Here is a 7,548-nt window from a genome sequence, read left to right as displayed (position 1 = left end):
ATTTAGATAAGGCTGTGGAGGACAGTGGGAGCCCAAAACCCATCGGCAGAGTATCTAGCGTGATTAAGCCACAGGCAGAGAGTCTCAAACAGCTTTACTATCAGATAGAGATCATTGTAATCTTGGTTATACTGGATTGAATTGATACTTGGTCAGTTGACCTCCCTCTTGACCCAACCAGAAATTCTTTTAAGTGTAAGCATTTCTTACTTGTTCCATGACCCTTTGAAATATTCATGGTGGTCTTTTCTTTCTTACCCACTATTTGTATTTTTATCTCTGTATTATTATTATTTTATCCTTACCACTTTATTTTTTTCTGTTTTTTTATTGTTTCTGTTGGATTTTCCAGTTTGCAAAGCAAAGAAGGAATAGAGGCATAAAGATAAGAACGAATGCAAAGGCTTATACGAAGACCAAATAAGAAGAAAGACCTGGTGATCCACTCAGAAAGATCAGTCACTGAAAACTCAACGTCTCACACTGGTTAGTGTGTTATACTATTAGGCATGAGGACATCGCGTAAGTCAAGGATCTCATGGGTGGGCTCACTGAATGACAGCGAACAACAACAAAGAAGGAAGGAAAGAAGAAAGGAAGAAGGAAGGAAGGAAGGAAGGAAGGAAGGAAGGAAGGAAGGAGGGAAGGAAGGAAGGAAGGAAGGAAATAGCTACGTGGAGGAAAGATAAAAAAAAATAAGAGGAAGTGTCATTATTTCTTCCAGACATCCCCACCCCCACCTCAATGTGTGAAAATAAACAAGAACAATCTTACTGAGAGGCTGGGAAAAAGGAGACCAGCCACTACAAAGGGGGAGTGGAGACAAAAGAAAAAGAAGAAAAGATGCTTAAGAAATCATCTCCTTAGGAGAGGGGTGGGTTCAGGACCAGGAACAAAGGGCCCAGATGGTTTTGATGATGGAACTCATTCCTTTCATCTGACTACAGCAGGAACTGTCCCCCACAAAGGGCCACATCCTGCCATTGGTTTGCCCCACAGACTCCCACTGGTGCCTTGGAGGTTTCTCTCTGGTGCTGGGATACTTTGCCATTCCCCAAATCTCACCGCAAGCAGCCTGCTAACCCTTACCCAGGAGAGCTCCACTATTCAAGACTATGGGGGGCTTTATAAGGTGAATCGTTTCAAGTTTAAAAATCTCTTGCAAGATGCTGGTATGTATATGCACATTGTATGTGCTGCATACCTATCTAAATATACAACAAACCACACAGTGGGCACAGTTACAGGGACTGTCAAGACACACCCCAATAACTCATGGCATTGGTTTACCAGTGCAAAGGCCTTCAGATCATAGTCTTAAGGAACAAGTAGTCAATTGGTATAACAGAGTTCAACATGATAATGTTCTCCATCCGAGTGTGATGAGTAGCATCTGGGGCTTGAAAAGCTGTCCAGTTGTCATCTAAGACACAATTCATCCAGAGCAAGATGATGGAAATCAAAGAAAGGATAAGAAGAAACCATTCACCAGACTAATAGCCCAAATGAAGTACACACTACATTCAAACCCAAGACCTGAAAAGCAGATAGTGCCTGGCTACCAGTGCTGTCGGTTCTGACCAGGAATGCAATAGAAGGTGCCAGATAGAATGAAAGAAAAATGGAGAATAAAACTCAAATCCCTTTAAATGGCCATATATTCTGGCCCAAAAGAGGCTAGAATGAACCCCCAAGACTATTGCCCGAAGATGATCTTGAATAGGGAGTGAAAGTTAACTCTGCAGGTCCCCCTGCAGTCCAATAACAGAGAACAGGGCCACACGTGAGCAACGCACTCCCGCAAACAGGGAGGTCCAGGTCAACCTTTACCCAAAAGCAAAGGTGGGAAGGTAAGGAGAGTAAAGGAAGGTAGACCATTGCACGCAGAAGAAACAGAATGAAGATGCTGACACGTTATAAACATGGTCACGGAGGGCCCATGGTCACGGTGTTCCCAACTGATGGGAACATCGCTAAAGGGGAACCCGATTTGTTGTGCAAACTTTCACCTAAAATGCAACGAAATCGTATCTTCCAAAAAGGTAATCTTGGAATGGAATCTGACTCCTGAATCACCTCAACCTCCTTGATATGCCTGAGAATTGTTAACAGTGGTGAAAAATACCAAAATCTGATCTGCTCTGTAGATGTTCACCCAATTCACAATACGGTTGTTCAAGGAAACAGTCCGATAATTCAAGGAAAAAGAAGAGAAACACACCAAAATACCAAAAAGGGGGCCAAAAAGAACACTTGGAATATACTTGATTCTAAGGAAAATGGTGGGTAAATTTCATGTTGACATTTCCTTCTTCTCCCTTTTGGTGGCTGTTCTCCATAGCGAGTTGCATTCCTCATTAGAAAATGTCAGTGTCAGGGTTAGCGAGAAACACAAAACTATTCATAAACATTCTACTCCTTGAGGGAACTATATGTGACCTCCTCCCTGGGGGACAGACAACCGAAAAGTGGGTGAAGGGAGACGTCGGACAGGGCAAGATATGACAAAATACCCATTTATAAACTGTCAAGGGCTCATGCGGGAGGGGGGAGCGGGGAGGGAGGGGAAAAACGAGGACCTAATGTCGGGGGTTTAAGTGGAGAGAAAATGTTTTGAGAATGATGTACAAATGTGCTTTACACAATTGATGTGTGTATGGATTGCGATAACAGTTGTATGAGCCCCTAATATAATGTTTAAAAATAAAATAAAATAAAATGCAATTAAAAAAAAAAAGTTCTACTCCTTGAGCAGAGCAGAAAAGGAAGCCCAGCGGTGCTGAAGCGAAGCAGTGGCCTCCCACAGACCCACCCAGCCTCCTTTTCCAGCACTGGACTTTACACCAGCATCCTAAGATCCCACACTCTGTTCTTTTTGTTCGTCCTGGAAAAATGACTAATCCCTGCATGTTATTCTTGGACTCTGTTATTTTGGCCAACTTAGCAAGAGTGGACCAATACTAATAATATCTAACCTTTAGTGCACGTTCACAGTTTACAAAACCTTTTTCCATTTAATCCTCACAACAGTTCTAAGAAGAATTTATGTCCTTGGATTACCTGAAGCTCAGTTTTATAACACTTCACAGGGCACTAGACTGTCCTATAGGGTCACTGTGGGCCAGAATGGACTCAGGAGCAATGGGGTTAGAAAAATTAAGGAATCTTTAGTGGTGCAAACAGGGAACGCACTAAGTTGCTAACCAGAAGTTGAGGTTTGATTCTGTCCAGAGGTGCCTCGGGAAAACAGGCCCTGGAGGGCTACTTCTGGAAAAGCAGCCATTAAATCCCTACTGACAGTCTGCTCTGTAAAGCTCCACGTTTAGTTCAACACAAGAAGCTTTTTTTAAAAAGAGTGTTTTCAAAATGTCCATGCAGAGGATTTCGACTCACCTATATTGTCCCTTGACACACACAGGAATTTTACTTCCAGAATGTTCACCATCAACCATCATGGTGGTGAAGTCACAGAATTTTACAGCAGTTTGGAATAAACAATATACTGGAAAACAAAAACAGAACCTCCCTACGGAGCACAGCTCTCTTCCGTCCCACACGGGGTTGCCCTGGCCACAACTGACAGGGAGGCAACTGGTCAGACAGGGTAGGTAATGCTACCTGTGGAAATAAACCACGCAATAGCCACGGAGCTGATTTTATCACCGTTAATGATGCTATCTTCCTATCACCCTGCGTCATCTTTCCACTTTCATCCAAATCAACTCAATTCTGCAAGCATTGAGGAAGCCCGATGAGGTACAAAGGAGCCCCTGGTAGCACAGTGTGTTAAGCGTTGAGCTGGTCACTGAAAGGTCAACAGTTCAAGGCTACCAGCTGCTCCTTGGAAGAAAGGTGAGGTTGTCTGCTTCTGTAAAGATGTACAGCCTAGGAACACCCCCTGCAGCAGTTCCACTCTGCCCTACAGGGTCTCCGAGAGCTGGACACAACTCTTCAGCAGTGGGCTGTCTTGTACAAGGAGCTGAGCTGCTCTAACGAAGAGAAGCAAAGTGTCAGGCTTGGATGTCAAAAAAGAAGGTACGAAGGGGCTTCAAAAAGTTCATGGAACAAAAAGTTCATGGAACAAAAAGTCAACTCCATTTTCCCACAGACTTTTTGAAGTGCCTGGGTAAACTATGAATTAAACATGAAATTCATTCAAATTCACTAAAGAATGTAGACTTACAGTGCTGTGGCAACAGAGTGGGTGGAGAGGGGACTGGGAAAGGGTTCATTAACAAATCATCATAATAAAAGTGTCTGTTGTATGCCTTCAAGTCAATTCTGACTCAGTGCTACCCCACGCAGTTAGTTGTCTTTATGGAAGCAGATTTCCAGAACCTTCTCCCACTGGAGTCACGGGGTAGGTGGGAACTGCCATTCTTCTGGCTAGCAGCTGAGCACTTAACTACCTTGCCCCCAAACTTCCTATAATAAAAGTCCTTAATAGTTATTGAAAATGTTTTTTTCCTTTCAAACTATTTTCTTTGGACCTAATCCAGACATCCTACCATTCCATAGTTGGATCCTATCAAGCAGTGAGGCAGTTACATACTCTGTCAACTTGAGTGAAGGGGTGGAGTCTAGACTGTCAATCAGGACATAGCCAAGGAAGTCTCTGTGTGGGCATGGCCTTCTCCTGAGGATTCTGGGAACTCCTGTCTTCCTCCTCCCTGGAGTTGGGACACACACTTTCTTTGCTACACCTTCCTGTTGACAAGTCACGTGGAGCCACTCTGATGGCAGCCAGAGCTCTGGAGATGCTCCACCGCCACTGCATCCACTAGACCTTCCACCCACAGGCTTGTGATCTTCCTGCATTTGGTATCATTGCATGTGCTGTGTGAGTCTGAAGAGGATTTTATACATTGGTATTGGACATATGGGATTTATGGACTTGATCTGGATTGGGCTGAGATGTTTTCTTAATATACAATTATGCTTTGATGTACAGCTCTCTCTCATACACATATGAGTGTCTCTGAATTTATTTCTCCAGTCAACCTGGACTCACACAAGCAGGGTTGTACTATTGCTACCACGCGTTGCTGAACTTTCACTCTGTGCTCACCACCACGTTTAAAGGGCTTCGCCAATCATCCCACACCACTCTTCTAAAGACCTGATGCAGATACTGTTATTTGCTCCCATTAGCCAGATGAGAACAAACAAGGGCAGACATTGCGATAAATGTCATCCCTGGGGCAACTGGCCAAATTGCAATGTGAACGACAGATTAGATAGATAAGAATACTGCGTGCTGTTAATGAAAAGTTTGGTGGCTGGTGTGCACCCAGAAGTACCCCAGAAGAAAGGCCTCTAGATCTAAGAGTACTTCCCCAAATTTCAGCCAGCAAACACTTGGAGCACAGTTCTACTCCGACAGACTTGGATTTTCCACAAGTTGGAATCAACACTAACTTAATAATCACGGTATACGTGTGCACATGTATGTGTAGGTGTGTGTTTGCACATGTGTTTATACACCGAGTATAGAGTACGTTTGAAATTATATCCAAAGAAAATGGTAACAAGAAGCACACCAGCCTATGCAATCACGTGGTGTCGAAGGGATCAGGCATCATCAGAACAAAAATCTTACCATAGTGAATGATGGGGGGAGTGAGGAGTGGAGACCCAAAGCCCATTAGTAGGCCACTGGAGTCTCAGGGAGGAGACGAGCCAATCGGTGTGATGTAGCAACGATGAAAAATACAACTTTCCTCTAGTTCCTAAATGTTTCCTCCCTGCTCCCACTATCATGACACGAATTCTACCTTGCAAGTCTGGCTAGACCAGAGGATGTACACTAGTACAGATAGGAACTGGAAACACAGGGAATCCAGGGCAGATGATCTCTACAGGACCAGTGGAATGAGTGGCGATACTGGGAGGGTAGAGGGAGAGTGGGTTGGAAAGAGGGAACGGATTACAAAGAACTATATGTGACCTCCTCCCTGGGGGACGGACAACAGAAAAGTGGGTGAAGAGAGACGTCAGACAGGGCAAGATATGACAAAATAATAATTTATAAATTATCAAGGGCTCATGAGGGAGGGGGGAGCGGGGAGGGAGGGGGCTTAAGTGGAGAGGAAATGTTTTGAGAATGATGAGGGCAATGAATGCACAAATGCGCTTTACACAATTGATGTATGTATGGAATGTGATAAGAGTTGTATGAGCCCCTAATAAAATGATTTAAAAAAAAAAAGAAAAAAAGATTGTATAGAAAAAAAAAAGCAAATGGTAACATAAAAAGGAAAGAAAATGGTCACAGAGGGATTGCAGCTTGTGAATGGAGGGAAATGGAGGGCAGTTCTTGTAGCCACTGCACCAGATACAGATCCTAGAGACTCCTCATAGGCTCTGACACTGCAGCCCACCGCCCTCCCCACACTGCAGCCACCCAGAATCAACTATTTCCTTCTGCTGTGAAGGCCAGAGTGCATCTGACTTCTCTTGTTGCTTCAGGATTTGGATGAAACACCCCACTGTAAGGCATGGGGTTAGACAGGAGAAGGGAATGGAGGAGGCAACCATGAGTCGGGAGTTACAGCCTGCAGGGTGAGCTTCTGCCAAGGGGAAGCAGGAAATAACCCTCCTGCTTCCTCTCTCCCAGGGACTCTCAGAGGGGAGAGCAGTCCTGTGCTGAGGAGTCACAGCTGCAGTAGCTTCTGGTCAGCACAAATATCACTTCCGATTGCCCCCTAGAGGTCCTTGCCTCACTTCCCTGTTTCCGAGGGCCGTCCTTGTGGCCTTGAATTTGGGCCTCCTAAATGAAGTACCTGCACTTTTATCCTTGCCTCGGGCTCTGTTTTCACAGGTCTACTGCTCTGACTTAGTGCTGGGTCCTGAAAGATGGTTAATATTCTGACAGCCAGAAAATGGAGAAAAAGACACCGTGAGTAGAGGGTAAAGATGAAAAGAAACAGTGAATAGTAGAGCTAGGGTATGGGACAGATGGGTGGCAATATCACAGACAACAACCCTAAATTTGACAAATTATTTTAAATCCTGCGATTGAGTGTCACATCATCCACACTGAGCCCATGCAGACTTTTTGAAGTAGGATGAATGAAATAATAGTAGGAGTGATAATAATGCAAACATATTTCGTAAGCCCTTACTATATAGTCTAACCTTTGATCTAAGCAGTTTTTCATGGGTTATTTAACCCTAAGAAGAAGCCTATGAAATGGGCACTTTAAGAACTAGGAGGCAAAGGGCATTTATAGAGGTCTAAATACAGGCATGTACATACATTAATATATTTATATATGGTGATGGGGAAATAGATCTATGTGCATACATTTATAGGTTTAATATTAAGGTAGCAGATAGACATTGGGCCTCCACTCAAGTACTACCTCAATGCAAGAACACTCTGTTCTATTAAATTGGCATTCCATCATACTCACCTTCCCGACATGATTGCTGAAGACAAATGTGTGCATAAGCAAATGTGGTCAAGAAAGCTGACGGTGCCCGGCTACCAAAAGATATAGCATCTGGGATCTTAAAGGATTGAAGGTAAACAAGTGGCCATCTAGC

The sequence above is a fragment of the Echinops telfairi genome, unplaced genomic scaffold, assembly GCF_000313985.2.
Source record: "Echinops telfairi isolate 266 unplaced genomic scaffold, ASM31398v2 ScPeMD7_7420;HRSCAF=8458, whole genome shotgun sequence".
Classification (NCBI taxonomy): domain Eukaryota; kingdom Metazoa; phylum Chordata; class Mammalia; order Afrosoricida; family Tenrecidae; genus Echinops; species Echinops telfairi.
The sequence above is the reverse complement of the archived record's forward strand: the minus strand, read 5'-3'. Positions refer to the sequence as shown.